Raw genomic sequence first — 21,826 nt, 5'->3', positions numbered from 1 at the left:
GAAGAAATACACCCCGGGTTAGCGTAGATCAGATGTGTTGTTTCTCATTAGATTACAATAGCATAGAGTTAGTTTAGAAGTTTGACTTAAATTAGCTTTAAGTACTCTTAGATTAGCATCATCCAGCTCTACACACACACACACCCCTTAGATTGGGAAACTGGTCCCAGTATCCCCAGTCGGACCCGCTATACCAAACAGATAAGGAGCTGCCAACCAAGGTCCGGACCGGGTGGGTATCCCCCTTATTGTCGACCCGATTTTCGGGGCTTCAACACAACCACATGGATATAAGAGATTTTTAAAGTTGTACACAAGCCAAAGTTTGGATGTCAACAATGTCGATATTCCTATAGCACATATCACCCCTACTTTCTTTGAGCTCTGATGCAATGGACGTGATCTTACAGTGTTATGATAGAGCAATCGGGTCCGCAACCATATCACAATCGGAGGTTTTAACATGACATGGCCTGCAAAACTTGTGATAGGAAAGTTGTGACACACGAACGCGATATTATATTATACATATTATGATAGAGAAATCGAGTCCGAAACCATATCGCAATTGAAGGTTTTAACATGACATGCCTGCAAAACTTTCGATAGGAAAGTTTCGATGCACAAATGCGATATTACATTTTAAAATGTTATAATAAGGCCAGTCGGGTCTGTAAAGCATATCGCAATCAAAGATTAGGTCTCATCGGAGGATCTTATCGAAGGTCCCATTCCAAAAGCTTTGATAAAGGGCAGATGTGATTTAGTAATTAAATTGTTGTTAAAACAAGCCGGGTCTGCATATCGGAGATTAGAGGTCCATGTTACATCTCGGAGATCGGAGGTCCACATCGCCGATCAGAGATCAGAGATTACAGTCGGAGATTAAAGTCGAAGGTTTGAGTGGTGACACACAATTAAAACACCAATATGATTTCTTCGATTTGGTTCTGGATATTTTGCCAATATGTTTCTCTTTGCTCCTCCAATATCACTGTTTCTACCCTTTCGCTCTTTCTCTTGGGCATATGTGGTCTTCTCTTTGGATCTGCTCCTCCTTGTCTTGTCGTTCATGTTCTTGACTTCTGATGGCTTCTCTTTGAATTGTTTCTCTTGGATCTACTCCTCCTTGGCTTGTCGCTCTTGCTCTTAACTTCCAATGACTTTCTGATGGCTTCCAATGGCTCTAATGGCTTTTGATGGATTTCTGATGGCTTTCCTCCTCTTGCTCCTTGGGACTGCTCCTTGGGTCCGATGCTTCTATTCTGTCTATATATATTCAATGCTTATGCTATATTCAATCCATATGGTTCTCCAACTATGTCACCATATGATCTCCAACTATGTCATCATATGTCATCAAGTCCTTCAACAAGGATATCATAATATACATGAGGTTATGGAATCTTCATTAGAACTTTCATCACTATAATCAATGGGCAACATCACGGATCACAAGAATTTTCCATCACAAACAATTCCATATTGACATCAATGACAACCTTGACTAACAGTCTCCCCCTTTTTCATTGATGGCAATATTCTTTCCCTTCCAACATTCTCTCCCCCTTTGACATCAATGGCAAACAGGGTGCCCAAGTACTCCCCCTATCAAGCTACTTCTTGTCATGTTGCTCCCCCTATCATGGTGCTCTTTCTTGTCATGTTGCTTCTTCCGTTGTTGCTTAGATAGTATCTTGTACAACTCAACCTGAACCTGTGCTTCCTATTTTGTCGCCATCATACTGCTTAGTCACCTCTGTCATTTTGTTCTATAGTTATCCAATGGTGTTATACTGATCTAGGTCTGTTTTACTCCATCCGTCAAGTATTATAATATTTGTTTGTATATTCTTCTTATTCAACTGTTGTTTGCTTCCACAAATGTCATTTCCAGATTTTAGCTCTGTTCAGAATATTTTGAGATCAGTTTCAGTTTTCTGTCTTTACCAAGCATATAACAGTCTGATCTCAACAACCCATAATTTTCCAACGTTAGTGACTGTCTACAATTCAATTGTAGATGATCAATCGGCTCCCTCTACCTACATAAACTCCTCTAGATTTTTGTTTGCTTCAGACACAATAAATTGTTGTAAGTGGAAGGTATCTTCAATCAATGGATGATTTTCTTCAATGGAGTTACTTCTGGGAGATTATCTATCGGGAGATATGCCTCATAGCACAATTGTCCATATGTGACTCATAGGGCTCTTCATAGATAGCTTTTGCAAGAATCACAAGCTCCCCCTACTTGTATGGATGGTCTCTTCTTGGCAGAATCTCATCATCAAAATCTGTCAAAGATGTATTCATCAGATCAACAACATGTGTTGTTGGCTTGAGTGTTCAAGAGGATTTCTGATCCAATCTACTTCTTTCTCCAGACTTGTGTGACTTTCTTTTCTGGCTTAGTAGTTATGCTTTGAGCTTGTTCAGGAACCCCAGAAAAGTTACAATCACGAGCCACATGTCCAATGTTATGACATTTGAAGCACTCAGTCTTAAACATGAAAGAGAGAGCATAGTTTCTTTTTGTAAATCTTGTTCTAGAGAACTGATAGGGATCTTCATAGGCTCTGTAGTGTTTAGCCATGTGTCCAAAATTTGAGTAGGAATAACAATAACCATTAAATAAATTTTGGTACCTGGGAAATGATGAATGCCTTGATGCACTTTTAAAAGCATTCTACCTCGGAATTCTTTGATGATATCCATTTCCTTTTGCATCCTTAACACTTTCTGCACAATTTTGTCTCGATGCACTGCTAAAGTTATTCTGTCTTGGAAGCCTTTGATCATATTTATTACCTCTTGTAGTCTTGACACCATCTTCACATCTTGGAGCAGGGTTTCTTCCAACGTAATCTTGACTCTTCTTTTTGCCTTTGCTAGAACTAAGGACATCGATGTTTCTTCTAGGTTTCTCCACATCTCTGCTGTTTGAAGCTATAAGAGTTACTTCATTTATGTTTGAGGATTCACCTATATAACCAAAACCTGTTTTATCAAATGGAGATCTTTGATGGCTGAGCAAGTCATCCAAGGCTTGAGAACTTTTCAATCTTTTGTTTAGCAATTCAACTTCTTTCCTTAGTGAAACAAATTCTTCTTCTAATTTTCCACAATCATCATTTTTCTTAGCTAGTTGTTTCTCAATTTCTTCCTTGACTTGTGTTGCTTCATTAGCTTCTACTTTAAGGGAGATGATATCTGATTTCATCTTGAATATTTCTTCATTCTCCTTTGCTAGACTAATCTCCATTTCTTCCTTCATCCTTGTTGCTTCACATATTTCGGCCTTGAGAAAGTTGATATCTGATTTCAGTTTGAAGATCTCTTCATCCTTTTCTTCTAGTTGGCATATCATGGTGTTTCTTTCCTTTTCTGCATCATCAACTTCTCCTTCTATGAGTGCCAAAGCTTCCATCACCTTCTCACCTCCTTGTGCTTGTTTCTTTGTTTCTTCTAGTTGAGATCTAAGGGAGGAGACCTCTTCCTTGTATTGACCAATTTTTGCTTCAAGTTTGTTCAAGATATTGTGTCTTTGTTAAAAGTGGTTTGACAAAGTTTCTTCCCTTTTCTTTGCCTTATCCAATTGATTTTTCGTGGATATGACTTCTTCATGATGCTTCCTTTTGTTTTGATGAAATTCCTCCTTAAGCTTGGTGAGCTCCTTATCTATTTCTTGAACTTGAAGCTTGAATAGGTTAACTTCCTTCCTTGTCTTGTCAAGGTCATGGTCACCATCTTGTGATTGCTTCTTGAGCTCCTCATTCTCCTTTTTCAAACTTCTTATCTCTTCTAGGGAAGCTACAAGCTTCGCCATGAGATCTTCTTCAAAGTCATCTTTATTCTCTTCATCTTCTAGGTCTTCCTTGGCCTTGATGTCTTCACTCATGTTTTCAACTTCCTTAATGGATTTTGGATTTCCTTCTTTCTTTCCATCATCTTCTTGACTAACAGTCATGGTCAATGCTCCTTTTGAGTGAAGATCATGAAGTTTGTCCCACATACCTTTTGTTGATGAACATTTCTCCACTTTGGTTTTTATAGCATCTAGTAGCCCATTCAAGATTGCCTTCATTGCTTTTGTATTATATTCCTTGGATTCTCCTTCCATCATGTTGTCAGTAATCACTGATTCCCATACTTCAACGCCTTGAGCCATTAAGAAATTTCTCATTCTTACCTTCCATACATCAAAGTTTCCATTGAACAATGGAACTTTCCCAACATGATTGTCTTCAGTTTTCATAGTTGAGGAAGAGACATCTTTAGAAGGATTGGAGGCTTTCTTCCTTGGCTTTGCCATTTGTGTTCTAAAGATCAACCTTCAAGCTGTTAGGATTTGAGATAAGGTACTGGCTATGATACCAATTGTTGGAAATACTGAGAAGGGGTGAATCATTATTTCTTTTCAATTCTTATTTTTAGAACATAAAATGAACAATGATAGAATAATAATTTTATTAATCAATGGCGAGGGCTCCAATCCTCTTTACAACAAATGCAATACAATAATGTGTAGGGCACAAACCCTAGATGAAGGCACCAATCTTCAATATCCTAGGCTCCAACTTGTATTTTTGCCAAGCATCGACTTGGACTTTCCAAGGCTCCAACCTTGTCAACTTTGAGGCACCAACCCTATCTGGTACAAGCTCCAACCTGGTCTTTTGAGGACTCCTATTGTCTAGGGCTCCAACCCTCAGCTGCAATTCATCAAGATAAGTTTGATGATTCCTTATGGCTCCCAATATCTTATGCAATGAGCCTTGTCTATCTTCAGCAATACCTCCACTTAATCTCCACATCACTTCATGTTAAAATTGGCAACTAGAGCCAAACTCCACATGGATCATCTTATTTATGACAGCTGATATTTTTCTTGGATTCCTCTCTCCGAGAGGTGTAGGATTGATCTAAAGATCATCCGATTTTGACATGTACAAATGAAGTTATGAATTTATTTTTATTATGGTCAAATTGTCAAGGTCGGCCAACAAACTTATGTAGGCTCAAAAGCCCAACAGTCACGTCTATTCATCCTCAACATTGCATATAAATAAAAGGTGACTTAGCCTCACTTGGACACACTCATCTTCACACTTCTCCCTCTCTCTCTCATTGATTGGGTATAGATTTCTGGGCCTCTCTCTCCACATGTCCGAAATTTCAGGAGAGAGAAATTTCAGGAGGCCGAAATTTCAGGAGAGCGAAATTTTAGGAGGCCGAAATTTCAAGACACTGAATTTCTGGACAGTTTGAACAAGCATTGACCAACGTGTGTTGACCTCCTTTGACTACATTTTTGTGAGCGCTATCTCTATTTGGGCAGGCTGCATTTCTGGGCACAGAAATTGAGGCTAAATGTTGACTGTTGACCAACATTGACTGTAGCTAGGGCTGACCGCAGGTGGGCTGTTTGACCAGATTTTTTTTTTTTTTTTTAACTGAAGCGAGTATTTTTATTTATTAGAGGCCAAAGCCAAGCAGGTATTACAAATCACTTTCATTGTTTCCTCTGTTTTCCTAATGCTCCTAAGGAATGATTGCCATTTTCAGAGTCTCTGCATTTATGTTGATCATACTTTTTTCAAGATTGCATCCTACATTTGCTAGCCTATCTACTTCAGTGTTTAAATCTCTGAGGATATGGAAGAGTTGTGCTGATGAGAATTCCTTCATTAATCTGTTTACTCTTGCTAGCTGCTTGTTTAGAACTGGATCTTTGAGGCTTTTCTTGTGTATTAGAGACCTTATCAGCAGTTCTGAATCTCCAAAAACTATAATTTCCTTTGCGTTTCCTTTTCTGGTCAGTTGACAAGCTTTTAAAAGACTGAGTGCTTCCGCTTGATTGTTGGTTTTTAGCCCAAGTCCCCAACTGAATTCCTCTTTTCTGCCATTCTGAAAGTAAATGACACCTCCTGCTCCTGACCTGCCTGGGTTTCCTTTCGAAGCCCCATCAAAGAAAATTGTACATTTACCTTGTGACTTCCACCAATTTTGAAAACTGTCCGAGTTGTCTCTGTGCTGCCAGTTTTCCTTGTGGTTTGGGCGAATGATGGCATATGTAGTTGGCATGGGTGTATAACCTTCCAGCCACGTCTTTTCTTCATTTCTGAGGTTGTTGTCTTTGACACTAGTTTGTCTCAGAGTTTCTAAGAGGAGATCATTGGCCTGCCTGGCTACTGCTTCTGCATTTATGTCTTTTTGATTGAAGACAGCTTCATTCCTAGAGAGCCACAACTTCCAACAAACATATTTCGGTGCAGCAGTCCATAACTTGTGCCAAAGAGATTTTTCGTTGATGTTGTGGGGGTACCGAGATTTCCATGTCAAAAACAATTATGTGATCTGACAGCGTGTTGGGGGGCTCACATTCAGCCCTATTAAGAAGCCGTTCCACACTTTCTGTGCATACTCACAGTCAATAAACAAGTGGACTGCAGTTTCTGAAGCGTTCTTGCAGAGGACACAACGATGCGGGCCTGCAAAGTTTCTTTTGCACAAATTGTCTCCGGTCAAGATTTTATTGTGGAATAAGGTCCAGCTGAAGAAGTTGATCTTGGGGATGCTGAAGTTTTCCCATATCTGTTTCCAAACTGATTCCGGGTACTGTGACTCCTGTTTTTCTTGCATTTGAAAGTAGCCTTGTTTGACCGTGTACTCTCCTGTTTTTCCCCATCCCCATTGATCTTCCTCTTCCTTATGCACAGGTGTAAAATCTGTTATTGCCTCTAACAGAATTTTTGACTGTTCTTTTAAGTGGGTTGGGATGATTGGCAACGTCCAGCGCTGCCAGTTGCCATTGAGATCCCACTCTGCTATATCCTCAATTTTCCTTACTCCTTTGGAGATTAACCAGGCTCTCAACTCTGCTATTTCGTTGTTGGTTGAGAGAGGGGAGTGATTCATGATTCATTCTTTCCATAGTAGCGAATTTTTGCCATTCCCAGGAATTTTGTATAAATGGTTTCGGAAGAATTCGATCCCTCTGCAACACAGCCTCCAGGCCTGCGTTCCTCTTGGAGATTGTGCTGGATTGAAAGATGAGATTGGTTGCTTTTGTAAATATTTGAGGTTCAGCAACTGACTGATTGGGTGTGAAGGTTCTGTGATTAGTTGCCACAGGAGTTTTCCTCCCAATGCCAGATTTGCATGTTGGGGGTCGCGGATCTGAAGTCCGCCTTCAGCTATTGGGCGTTTCACAGTCTCCCATTTGATGAGATGGAAGCGATCTTTGTTACCTTTCCCTCCGCTCCAGAGAAAGTTTCGGATGATGCTGGAGATTTGGTCAGTGATTTGTTTTGGAGCCAGCAGCAGCGAGGCTTGATATGTGGGCAGGGCAGAGAACACGGATCGGATGAGGGTGAGTTTGCCTCCGGTGGTGAGCCAGACTCCGCCCCACGCTGTTATGTTATTTTTGAATTTAGATATCACTTCATCCCACAGTTGATTTCGATTGGAGCCCCTCGTCAATGGTAAGCCGAGATATTTGATTTTTTCCCACAGAGCATATCCTTTGAACCCCAGAACGTTGGCTATTCTGTCTGTAGCGTGCTGATCGATATTCCAACTGTATATTGCACTTTTCCTTTCACTGACTAATGCACCGGTGATGTTACAGTACTGCTGAAGAATGGTTTTAAAAGCGCTTGCAATTCTCATGGATGCGCCCCCCAACAGAATTGAATCATCTGCGAATAGTGCATGATTCACCGGGGCTATGCCTTGAACTATCCTTATCCCTGGAATGGTTCCGACTTGTTTCTCTTGGGTTAGCTTGCGACTTAGAACGTCTGCCATCAAGATGTATAGGAAGGGCGAAAGGGGGCAGCCCTGCCTCAATCCCCTGGTGGCTTGAAAAAATTCCGTTGGTCTACCGTTCACCATTGGGGCGATCCAAACGTTTTCTGTACAAGCCTTGATGAGGTTTATGAAATCCTGTTTAAAGCCAAAAGCTGCTAGAACCCTGAACAAAAAGGAGCGATTAACACGGTCAAAGGCATTGCACATATCCAATTTAATGATCATACCTTGTTCTTTCCGGGTTAGGCTGGAATGGAGAGCTTCTTGAATCTGGATGACATTGTCCAGAATTTGTCTGCCTTTTACGAATCCTCCTTGTGCCTGGGAGATGAGCTTTGGAAGGAGAGGCTTGATTCTGTTGGCCAGCAGCTTGGCCACAATCTTATAAGATAAGTTGCAGAGAGAAATCGGCCTATATCTATCAAAGGTCCTTGGGTTTGTTTCCTTGGGAATTAAGGCTAGGAAGGTAGAGTTTATTCCTCCTCCTACTTTTGCCTTCCTCAGGATTCCTCTTACCATTCTGAAAAGGTCGTATTTGATGATTTCCCAACAGATTCTGTAGAAGTGAGCTGAGAACCCATCGGGTCCTGGAGCTTTATCCGGTTCCATGGACCAGACTACATTGGTTATCTCCTCATCCGTGACTGGGCTCATCAGGGAGTCGTTGTCCTCCTCTTTGACTAGGTTTGGGATGGTTGAGAGGAACTCCTCTGCGTCCTCCTCATTTCCATTTCTTTCCGCACTTAAAAGATTCTGAAAATGAGTGACAGCTGCTTCTTTGATTTGTGAAAATCCATTATACACCTGTCCGGTTGTGCTTGTTATCTCTGCTATGTGATTACGGGAAACTCGTGCCCTGCACTGTCTATGAAAGTATTTGGTGTTCCTGTCTCCAGATTTGAGCCACAAACTTCTGGACTTTAAACGCCAGTATTCTTCTTCAGTTCTGAAACAACAATATGCTTTCCTTTGGGCAGTTTTTTCTATGTCTAAATCTGTGGGAGAGGGATCTTTCTCCTCCATTTCGAATTGGACTTTTTCCAGCTGAAGAACTGCTTCTTTCCTTTGGCTAGTTGGGGTTTGCAAAGATTTTTTAATCCAATCTTTCAGAGCTTTTTTGGTGTTTTTTATTTTTTGTTCCCACACATAACTTGGGGATCCATAAACAGCTATCCTCCAGGCCGTTTGAACAGTTTCATAGAATCCGTCTTTGCCTGCCCAGAGAGGGCTGAAGCGAAAAGGAAGAGGGCCGAGATCTTCTTCTTTTTTGATACAAAGAAGAACTGGCTTGTGATCCGATGTAAGCTTGGGGAGGATCTTAGAGAAAACCATTCTATTGTCCAGCATTAATGTACTGCTGATGAGGAACCTGTCCAGCCTAGCTGAGATTTGATTTTCTCCTGATCTGTTATTGGACCAGGTGTATTTTCCTTTTATAGGCTTGAAGTCAACTAAGTCCCACTGTAAAATCAGATTGCCCACAGTGTTGACAAAGGGGTCTCTAGAATATATCCCTCCTCTTTTTTCTTTGGGGTCTAGTATGATATTCAGATCTCCTCCAATGACTACGTTTGAAGGGTTGATCTGCTCTATATAGGCCATTAGTGTCCTCCAACACTCTCTCTTTTCTTCATAGTGGACAGGAACATACAGATTAAAAAGGGCCAAGGAGAGATTGCTTACCGTGTGTCGCAGATCTGTGTGGATCCAATGTTGGGTCTCTGTGAATCGTTCCAAGGTGAATGAGCTTTTTGACCAAAATGTGCCTATTCCACCGGCCGATCCCCTTGCACTAACAGCCTTTCCTGAATCAAATTTCCATTTCAACATACTGGTGTTTAGAAGGGTTTCCCCTTCTACTTTGGTCTCTTGGAGCATAAGGATGTCCGCGGACTCCATCTTCAATAAGTCTTTGATAGCCTCTGCCTTGTTGGGATTACCCAAACCCCTACAGTTCCAAGAGATCAACTGCATCATTTACCACTTAAAGGGGTAGGCCCTCCTCCTTTGGAGGCCCTAGGCCTGATATTCCTCCCTAGTGTCATTTCGATGGTAGCTTGGCTGCCGAGGGCTTTTTGTCTTTCTGACTCCTCTTCTCTAGTTTCCTTGTTTGATCTTCGTCCAGCCCTTTTTGCCGTCCTTTCAAATGTTTCATCATCTGATGATCCCATATTCTCTATGGTTTTCTTCTTTTTTTTTATTATATCTGCATATGAAGGGGAAGAAAGATTGCTTGGGTTGGGGATTGGGTCATTACCTGGCTCTATGGTTTCAATATTCTCCTGCTGTGGTGGTTCTTCTTCCCCTGCTTCCGGAGGATCTGAAGGAGGCGTGAGGATTTCAAAGGGGTTTTTATCCCCCTCATTGTCTTTTGTTTCACTGCTTCCGGCGTTTTGGTTACTTGTGCTTCCATTATCTACTTTGTTCTCTGTCCCTTTAGCCTTGTTTTTGTTACTCTGTCTACTGAATGTTGCCTTCTTTGCCTGTTTCCATTGATCTTCTTTGTCCTTCTCTGTAGTCTCCTCGTTTCTTTTTTTGCAGTATCTTGCAAAGTGCCCGTACTCATGACAGAATCGACACGTGAAAGGCAGCTGTTCGTAATCAAGCTCTTGTATGTGTGTCCAGTTTGCCACCGATAACTGAATCGCTTCGGGTAATCCTGTTTCCAGATCAACCTCCACGCAGATCCGGGCACAAGAGTATTGATCCTTCCTTGGGGCCTGGTCTATGTATTTTCCAAGTGCGTTTCCTATGGATTGAAGTGAGCTTTGATTCCAGCAATGCAGGGGAAGATGCGGGAGGCGCACCCAAACAGGAACTGCCTTGGGCACGTCTTGCGCTGGATCAAAATCAGTAGACCATTTGTTCAAGTAGAGTCCTTGAGGCCCCATGAAGTATGGCCCGTTTCTGAAAATCAGGCCTCTGTCCTCTATACTGTCGAACAAGAAAACGAAGAACCCTTTGCCTACAAAATAGATCTTGATTCCTTCTTTTACCAAAGGTAGCCAATTCCTTCTAACCCATTCTTCGACTGCTCTCGGGGATGGCCACAACCCGGTGAACTGGCCGATCAAACCTTTTTCTGCTAGATTCAGCGCAGATCTACAGATTTCCTCTTCTGGTAAGGCCACCTTGGGTATACTGTCCAGTTTTTTGACGAATTTTTGCTGCGGGCCTGTGACCTGACGTTTTCCTGTTGCAGATACAAGAGCCTTGAAGGCTTCAATCTCCGGTGGAAAGGGGGGAGGGGCCGCAGGGCCGCCTCCAGGCTCCATGGGGGAGAGCGCTAGCGGGGTCGCTCAGAAGGCGCGGCTAGGGTTGCAGCGCGGCAGCTCAGAGCAAAAAATATACTGTTTGACCAGATTTTGACTGGGTTGTTTTTGGGCTATTTCGAGGGTTGATTCATTTTTTTGTTTGGAGACCGAAGTTGACTGAAGTTGACCAACTTTTTGAGCGTAAAATCTACCTTGTTGACTAGTGTTGACTTTTCTGGTTATGGCTATTTTGGCTTTTGTTATAAATGATCAGATTTGTAAATTGTACTATCTCTCTCTGCTGAACTATTGAAGACTAAAAGAAGATTTGATCAAGGGTTTCCCCACATTGGGGTTTGTCCCTGGCTCGTGCCACATCTTGTGTCCTCCTATCTTGGCTTGTCTTCTAGTGTTTATGATTATGTTCTATCTGCATTTTACTATCATGTTGATGTGATTGCTAATATGAATATTGATACTGTGCTAATAAAGAAATTGAAGTAAAATTTCTCTAAAGCATAGAACATACCGTTGTTGCTTAAAATTAACATGGTATCAGAGGTGAGGTGAAGATAAAGCCCAAGCAAGAGTGAAAGAGAAATCACCAAAGACAGTTGGACAAGGACAAAAGGTTCAATGGGTTCCTCATCCTACTTCCTGACTGAAGACAAGCTCCATGATAAATCTGACTATCATGGATGGAAGATATCTTTTGATTTGACCTTGGAAGAAAAAGAAGTGATGGACTACGTACAGGGTAAAATGCTTGAACCTCCTTCAAATGCACCAGTTGCTGCGAAGCCCAAGTACAATAGGGCTGAAGTCAAAGCAAAGAAGATTATCAAGGATTCCATTGACAAGCATCTGGTGGCCTACATCTCCGAATTGAAGACCTCCAAAGAGATCCGCAACAGGTTGGTCGGCATGTTCAAGGTTAGTAATGCTAATCAAATTCTATTTCTCAAGAATAAGTTGAAGGATATTAAGAAGGGCAAGGGCGAGGATGTTCAATATTATTTCTTGAGGATTACTAAGATCAAGAATGATCTACTCTTGATTGGAGAAGTCATTCCTGATAGGAAACTTACTCTCACCACCCTTGGAGGACTCCCACCTAAGTGGTATGTATTTAGAACCACCGCCCTCAACAATGATCAAATTCGAGGGTTTGAAGAATTGATGTCGAGATGCATTCAAGAAGAAACAAGAATGGTGGAGCAAGAAATTCCTTCTAATAGAAGCAACCCCACTGCATTCTCCACTCATGCCAAAGGATAAATAATGCATGGTCTAAAAGTAATTTCCATGGAAAGCCTTGATCTAAGGGAGGAAGGAAGGGCAGGTGCTTTGTTTGCAATAAGTTTGGCCACTATGCAAGGGAGTGTCCAAATAGAAGGGACACATCACATGATGATGATCACGATCATTCCAGGGGCAACTTCAACAACAACGATCAAAGGAATGGCAAGTCCATTGACAAAGGAAAAAGGAATGCGGGACATCAAGGAAATGGTTGACCCTCCAAGAAATGAAGGAACTCCAGGTATGAAGAATCAAATGTTGTTAACGATAAGAAAAAAAATTACTATCTTATATCGGCCCTCTTCACCAGATACAAGGAAGCCCTCTCTAATCTGATAGAAAAGGAGATAGGTATCCCGTGAAGGGAGTAGGGAATGTTACCCTTCAATTGAATCAAGGTAACACTATTCATTTGTAAAAAGTACTATATGTACCTAATCTAAAGAAGAATTTGGTGTCTATTCTAGCCATGGAGGATAAAGGATTCAAGGTGGCATTCATTGATGGAAAGGTACATATTTGGAAAAGAAATTTTAAAGATGCTTTTACTCTTGGGTTCAGGATTGACACTTTGTATCAAGTTGGAGGAAGTCCATTGGGAGCCATGTCTTGCGACACATCTCTACAATCTCAACTATGGCACCAGAGGTTTTCCCATCTTCATTATAAGGCCCTACCTAATGTGAGACAGATGGTGACAGGTATGTCCGAGTTCAAAGTAGAGCATGAAGCTGTATGTCTGGGATGTGCTGAAGGAAAACTTACAAGGGGACCATTCCCCTCAAAGTAATAATAAGACAACAGATATATTGCAATTTATCCACTCCGACATATTTGGTATGCTGCTCGTAAACTATACTTATATTATCTCACTTTTACGGATGATTATTCTCGCAAGACCTGGATCTACTTCTTGAAAAATAAGGATGAACTGTTCATCTGGTTCCGACACTTCAAAGCCTTGATCGAAAACCAATCCGAGAAGAAAATCAAGATATTGAGGACTGATAATGGGATTGAGTACAAATCAAATGAATTCCGAGATTATTGCAGAGAAGTTGGCATTAAGAGGGAGACTACAATGCCATACACTCCTGAGCAGACTGGTATGGCTGAAAGGAAGAATCGCTCTATTGTAGAAGCAATTCATGCCATGCTTCATGATCAAGGTCTTCAAAGTTCCTATGTGCTGAAGTTGTAAATATTGCCTTGTATGTTCAAAACCGATGCCCTCATCAAGCATTGGACTCCAAGACTCCCAAAGAAATGTTCACTGGTAAGAAACCCAATGCCCCTCATTTTAGAATTTTTGGAAGTCTCATATATTTTCATGTGCCAAAAGAGAAAAGAAAGGAATCTTTGTGGGCTATAGTGAAAATTCTAAGGGATATAGAATTTATGTGGCTGGTCGAAAGGAAGTTGAGATAAGTCATGATGTCACCTTTGAAAAAGATATGGCCTTCAAGAAGATCAACAACCTTCCTATCCTAAGGAAGGACAAAGAAGCTGACACTAGAAATCAGGGTGCAAAAGAAGATGAAACAATGCCTAATGTGATAAACCTATGGATCCTATTGATCCTCCTCCTCATGAGCCCTCCTCCTCCAAAAGGAGACCCTCATGGCTTAGGGAGACTCTCAAAGATGCCGAGAGACACATTGCACTAAGGGGGACTTTCCGTGAAAGTAAGAAGCTGAACAGGAATCAAGGATATTTGACCACCAAGAGAAACATCATTCAAAATGAGCCTTCATCATTCGAAGAAGTCGTGATGCATCAAGTATGGAAGGATGCTATGAATGAATAATACGAGTCAATTATGAAGAATGATGTTTGGGATGTGGTCCCTAGGACCCAAGACAAATCTGTTGTCACCTCTAAGTGGCTCTACAAAATCAAGCATGGAGCTGATGGAAGTGTAGACCCTCTAATTCACAAATGTAAGAGGGAGTTAGCTTTTGATTGAGATGAAGGACCTAGGACCGATGCACTATTTCCAAGGGTTGGAGGTCTAGCAAAAGCCAGGTGAAATTTTCCTCTTTCAAGGAAAATATGTTGTGAAGATATTGGAAAGATTTGGGATGGTAGACTGCAAGCCCGTGACTACTCCGATGAAATTTAACTTTAAAAATTTATGTGGTAGTGCTTTTGGACCTGAATTGGGAAATTATTTTGAGTATCATCAACTCATAGGAGCACTGATGTTCTTGGTGAACTCCCGTTTGCACATATGTTTTGCAGTTAACACATTGAGCCAATATATGGTTGAGCCTCATCATATACATTGGATTGGTGCCAAGAATATTCTGAGATATCTTCGGGTCACAATTACTCATGGACTGAAATACACTATCAAAGATGTGAGGTTGCATGGTTGTTTTGACGCTGACTGGGCTAGCAGTGTAGTGGATCACATGAGCACTTCTGGATGTTGTTTTTTGGGTTCTGCTTCGATATATTGGATGAGCAGGAAGCAGAAAGTGGTTGCCTTGAGCACCGCTGAGCCCGAATACATAGCTACTAGTATGGCCTCTTGTGAAGTTGTCTTATTGAGGAAGCTCTTCAATGAGTTTTTTGGACATCTGTTGGATAACACATGATCCTCTGCATTAACCAGATTAGGATCTGATTATCAGATAATCTCGTGTTTCATGATCGCTCCAAGCATATAGATATCATGTACCACTTTAACTGGGATATGGTACATCGAGGAGCAAAAAGGCTCCATCACGTTGAGACTGATGAGAAGGTCGCCGATATTTTGACAAAGCCCCTGGGGAAGGTCAAGTTCTTGGCCTTCCGAGAACGACTTGGATTCATGGAAAGACACTATTATGAGGGTCCTGTATGAGATGGACATTGAGCTCTGGGAGCTCCGGGGGGCTTGGGGTACTTTTTGGAGTGATGAGAAACCATAGGGTGAGTGGTTCAGCCTTCCCCTACTGGTTTGTTGTGTACAGGGTGAGTGGTTCAACATTCCCCTACGATACCCCTTGGTGACATGTATGCAGGATGAGTGATTCATCCTTCTCTTGCTAAGACATCCTACCTGTTTAGCCAATTTAATGTCCTTAAATTGTCAGCATAAATTATCGACCAGGGCAGGTATACTGATGAAGCACAAGTGCAATATATGTGCTAGAAGTTAATTGACGTCATTAAGATATTTATGTTCTTGTTAAAATCTAAACTTAGAGTTAATATGAAGATGGTATTACTGATTATATTAAAGAATTGTACCTTAAAGTTGTTAACTACTTATCTTAGAAATTAATTTCTATTGAATTAGTGTATGGATGGTTTAAGTGTGATTCTAAGCTTTGCTCTTGTTAGACTGTTTTAGATTTTATCTTTGAATTGTATGTTGTAGCCAAGCCTAAATTACTATGTGCTAAAGAGATCTATTCTATCATATTGTAAATGAATGATGTTTGGATTTAATTGTCAAGAAAATGATTGTGACTCTTTTACTCATTCAACTTCATCCAAACAAGTCATAAATCTAATAAACTGAAAAGCAACTATGCTATGAAAATGAAACAGTTGAACTACACTAGGTAGAAAGCAAGGAAAATGATCAAATTGTACCAGATAAAAAAGTAAATGAAATAACAGAATTAAGCTAGGTATAAAACAAAGGAAATTTCTTATGCATACAACGATTCAATTGTGAATTCCATCATACTGCATTTCAAACACAGAACAGAGCATCTACAATAAAACAATTAAGGAAATCTATGTGCAATTGGTTAAAGACCTGTACTGGACATAGGGGCCCTCCATGAAATGGTCGACAATATCCAATCAATGTAGTATGGAAAACATAAACCAAGTCTATTATTCGCAAACAAGTGTAATAATATGTTCTCAAAATTTACATATATCGGCACACACCCAAAACACAGAGCGACCATTGCTTTTATATTACTTCTCTACATAACAGTACGAGAGTTTCAAGCCTATATATCTTTATTTGGATCCTATTAAATCACAGTATATCGCTAAATAATCGATTTGTTGTTTGGAAAATAAAATCGATAAGATTTCGAGAAACTCGATCTTTATCCCGACTATAATATTATAATTGACTTTGAGGTTGACAGTGTTATCATGCAATCTTTTTGAAGGATTGGCTCGAGAGAATAGAAAAGAATCCACGAGGGGATCATTCCTCGTCCATCCATATCTTCCTTCGCTGAGCTGGAGTATCTGAACCCTGTTAATAATGGAGGTAGCTGCAAAAATCTGGATTAGCTGCAGAAACAGGCCAATTCCGTAGTCGAATGCATACTTTAACAAAACAATAAGGTATATAGAAAAATATGAAGAAGAAGACATTTAAGTGCTTACCTTTAACAAAACCTTGTGTCTATTTCATTATTTAGGTGATAGGTATAGGGAAAAAGGAAGAAGTATAGGCAAAAAGGGTGTCAAGGTAAGACAGTCCTTGGACTCTACATTCCCCATGTTGGAGGTTTTGTATGTCCTCATACAATTCATCATTGTCATTCTCTTGTTCCTTCTGATTATCACCTTCAGGATTCACTTTCTTCTTCTTTCTAGAAACCACTGGCATCCTTGGTTTCCTCATGAGGATTTTGTATTTTAGGTTGATGATTTCTCTTTGCATTGCCCTGTTCTCTTTCTTCAACTTTTTGTTCTTTTTGTACCACAAACTCAAATGAAGGATAAGGTTGTCACTTTTTTCAATTTGAATCCCATTTTGTGCTTTCAATGTCTGATTTTCATTCTTGAGATATTTGTTCAATGTCTCCAGCTCAAAGATTTCTTGCTTTAAAACATTGGATGTTGAAGGTTCTTGTGGCTCATTGAACTGATTGCTTCCTTCTCCAGGACTTTGGATTGATTCTTTAGTTGCTGCTTCCTTTCTTTCTAATGACTCTATGTAGTCATAAATCTCTTGTTGAATACAGTCAACACCTGGACTGTGCACTGGACTTTTCGGAGGTGAACTGCAGGGTGGTGATGACACTCTTGGTGATAGTTTTGGTGATCCTTCCTTGGAACCTTTAGGGTTTTCAGTTGGCTCATTCTCCTTGAGATCAATATATTCCGTAGCTCCTGAGACTGCTTGTTGCATTGTGTTCAACCTGGTACTCCTCCTTAGTCCTGGGGTCTGTAATCTCTATGCTTTCCTTCTTTTGGCTTTTGGCTTTTCTTCCTGAGGAAGGGTCTCGGTTTGTGGTAAATCTTCTGTTCTTTTGCTAGCTTTCTTCCTTCTAAGATTTCCCCTTTTCATTTTCTACAAAATATCCACTATGGGTAGTTCATCTTCTGATAATTCCTGTTGAGATTGGGGTTCTTTTATTGTTTCCACTGTTCTCTTCTTTCCCCTGAGGGTTCTACTACTGCTGGGTTGTTCAAGAGCTTTTTCTTCAAAATTGTTTCTTACCAAGAAATTTTCCCAGTTATTCCCTACACTCTAAAGGTGGAATTTAACCAAGATCTTTACCAATCCATGATGATACATGGTATTGTATATGAATTGAATCTTCTTTTGAACATTCATGGACATTTTCTTAAGACCATGCAAGAGGAAATAAGGAAGATTCATCTGGTGTTCCTCAAAAAAATGGATCATTATCCTAATGTGGTAGAAATACATGTATCCAAACTGACCCTCACAAGTAATAAATTTCTAAAGTACAAGAAGTAAATTCCTCCATTTACTCTTAAGGGTTGTACTAGGAATACCTTTCTTGAAGACTGTGGTATCCATGTTTGGATTTTTCAGGAAGACTCTCCAATCTTCTCCATTGATTCCCCTGTTTTTGAACCATTTCTCTCTGCTTCTGGGAAATTCAGTAGCTTCTGCGATCAGAGACTCCATTATAGTGAACTTAATGTCTCCTATTTCAACCTTCGTTCCATCAAACGAGCATGCAAAAGTCTTCGTCACTTCCCTGTGGAAACCGTCGAATTTCTCTATGAATTGTAACCATTTTTTTTCTGCAACAACTCCCTGGTCTGAGGATATCCTTCTAAGAATTTCTTTCTTGCTGGCTCGGTTCGAAAAATAACACCCATTATGGAGGATGCTTCATCTCAAGGACTGCTTATTTTGACAGGAGAAATGGTGTTGGTAGGGTTTCGGTTAGTGGCAGAGAGATAGAAAGGTTATATGAATTCGGAGAAATGGAAGAATATATGAATTATAATGAAGGTTGTGGGAATGAATTTGACCGTTGGAGCACATTCAAAATAATGATTTGGTGATTTACTTCAACCGATTCGGAATAAGGACAAGACAAAGGTTTTAAGTGGTGGTTTATGATGATTTTGACAGGCGACCTTCACCCTTAGTTTGCAATGATTTCATTTTATTTTGGCAATGCTATGTCCTCTTAGTTCATATATGCAATATATTAATCCTCATTGTTAAATTAAAGTATCACATACCTTTGATTAACTTTGCTAACCTTAATTGTTCTTTGATATCTCCTGTAGGTACTTTGCACTGTCAATTATCCTTCAATTCGAATCACCAAGTGTTCCTGTCAAGTGGCTTCAAAAATTTATTAGGGCTGCAGAAACTTGTCCTAGCTGCAGAAACTTGTTGATTCTGTAGTTGAGAAAAAAAACTTTAAGAAAGGAACTTTATTTTTGAAAAGAAAATTTAAGGTGCCAACAGGAGTTGGTTTTCACTTCAAATTTTCTGTATAAACATGCCAACAACATGTTGGTTTTCATGTTTATACCTCTTATTATTATTATTATTATTTGAATATTATATATATATAATTTATTTATCATTTTTTTTTATGGAAAAACATAAAATTGAGTAAAATTTCTAAGGTGGAAAAGAAGGAGAACTCTTTTCAACCATCTTCAATTCTGAATTATCTTGGAAAATTTTGATAAATTCTTCTTTTGTCAATGGCTTTTGATAAAGTCTGAGTCGATGTCCATTTACTAAAAGATCAATTTTTTATTCATCAATAGTCCTGATTCTAACTGCACCATTGTCAAAGACATTTTCAACTTCACAAGGTCCAAGCCAGTGGGTTTGGAATTTCCCTTGAAACTTTTTGAACTTTGAATCAAAGAGTAATGCCCAATCTCGTGGATGAAATTTTCTTTCTTTAATGTACTTATCATGCCGTCTGGATCTTTGTTGTTGAACTAGGCTAGTTCTCTGGAGGACTTCTTGTCTTATTTCATCAAGCTCATTAAGTTGTTTCATCATTTGCTTTTGATAGGTCAAGATCTAGCTGGGTTGCTATTTTATAAGTCTGGATCTGGAATTCTATTGGAAGTAAGACTTGCTTCCCATACACACGTTCGTAGGGAGTATGTCATGTAGTTCTATAAGCCCACAAAGCTTCTGGAAGCTTTTATGCCTAGTCCTTCCTGTGTAAGTGTACAATCTTGGTAAGGATTGCTTCAATCACCTTATTTGTAGACTCAACTTGTCCATTGGCTTATGGATGGTATAGAGTATACTACCAATGTTTGATTTTGTACTGCTCCACAAGCTTCTGCACTAATCTGGATGTGAATTGTGTTCCTTGATCTGTTACAATTTCTTTGGGAAAACCAAAACGAGTGAAAATATCCTCAAAAATGAATGAAACTACAACATTTTCAGTAGCAAAAAGAATTGCTTTAGCTTTTACCCATTTAGTGACATAATCAGTACATACCAGAATATACCTCTTTTGCTTTGAAGGTGCGTTGATTGGTCCAACAAAATCTTGTGCCCACTTTTCAAATGGTTCAATTAGTACCTATGGTTGTAACGAAATTTCGTTTGAAAGTGTGGGTTTTCCCATTCTCTGACAACTATCACATCTTTTAACATATTCTTTAATATCCCTGAAAATGGAAGGCCAATAATATCCTAAAAGTAAGACTTTATAAGCAGTTCGTTTTTTAGAAAAATGTCCTCCACATGGTTCATCATGGCAAGCTTTAAGTATTTCTGGTATTTAATCCTCTCGAACACATCTTCTGATGATAAGATCTGGTCCTGTTTTGTATAACTCTTCATTTATCCATGAATAAGATGTGCTATTGTGGACTATTCTCCTCTTTTCTCTAGGAGACAAATGAAATGGAATTTTCCCTATAGCTAAATAGTTAGCAATATCTGCATACCAAGGTGATTTAGTAGATACTACAAAAAGGTATTGATCAAGGAATTTATCCTCTACAGGTTCATCATTATTATCATTTTGAATTCTAGATAAAAAGTCAACAATTGTGTTCTGTTTTCCGGGCCTATCTAGAATGGTGATGTTAAATTCTTGTAACAATAAAAGCCATCTGGTTATTCTCCCATTAGTGATTGGTTTATTCATTAGGTATCTAATGGCAGAATGGTCTGTGTGAATGAAAGTTTCATAGCCAGTTATATAATGTCTAAATTTGTTAATGGCATGAACTACAACTAAAAACTCCTTCTCAGTTACAGTATAATTTAACTCTGCAGGAGTTAAATTTTTACTAGTATAATAGATTGCATAAGGAGTAAGATCTTTTTTCCCTAACACAACTCCTAAGGCTGAATCTGAAGCATCAGTTGAGATATGGAAAGGTAATTTCCAATTAGGTCCTTTTAAAATAGGTGCTTCAGAAATTCTATTTTTCAAAGTTTCAAAGGCAATTTGACATTCAGAATCCCATTTGAATTCACAGTCCTTGGTAAGAAGTTTAAAGAGTGGAGATGCAATTTTTGTGAAGTTTTCTATAAATCTTCTATAGTATCTAGTAAAACCAAGAAAACTTCTAACATCTCGTTGGCAGTTTGGCACTGATAACTTAGAAATGACTTTGACTTTAGATGAGTCCACCTTAATTCCATTTTCTGAAATATGATGACCTAAAAAAATTCCTTCGTTAAACATCATGAAACATTTCTCATGGATTAACAGAAGATTTGTTTCTTTACATCTTATTAACACTTTTTCTAAATTTCCAGGTGCTTCATTAAAACAATCACCATAAACTGTGAAATCATCCATGTATACTTCCACACAATCATGAATAATATCAGAGAAAATTCTGAGGACTGCTCTTTGGAATGTTGCCGGAGCATTGCATAATCCAAAGGGAAGTACTCGGTAAGCATAAGTTCCCCATGGATAGGTGAATGTGGTTTTATCTTGATCTTCGGGTGTTACTTGAATCTAGTTATATCCACTAAAACCGTCCAAAAATGAAAAATACTTTTTCACTGCTAATGTGTCTAAAACTTGATCTATGAAAGGTAGTGGAAAGTGGTCTTTTAATGTTGCTTTATTCAATTCCTTGTAATCGATGCGTACTCTCCATTTTCCATTTTTATTTGGAACGATTATTAAGGGTGAAACCCACTGACTGTCTGATATCGGATAAATGAAATTTACATTTAATAGCTTTTGCAATACCTCCTTAACAATTTCTTTTAGATTTGGGTTCATTATTTGTTGCGGATGTCTAACTGGTCTTGCACT

The sequence above is a fragment of the Pinus tabuliformis genome, chromosome 4_1 (assembly GCF_031772625.1).
Source record: "Pinus tabuliformis cultivar Carrire ecotype Pingquan chromosome 4_1, CPIR1, whole genome shotgun sequence".
NCBI classification, from domain to species: Eukaryota; Viridiplantae; Streptophyta; class Pinopsida; order Pinales; family Pinaceae; genus Pinus; species Pinus tabuliformis.
This window is presented reverse-complemented; position numbering follows the sequence as displayed.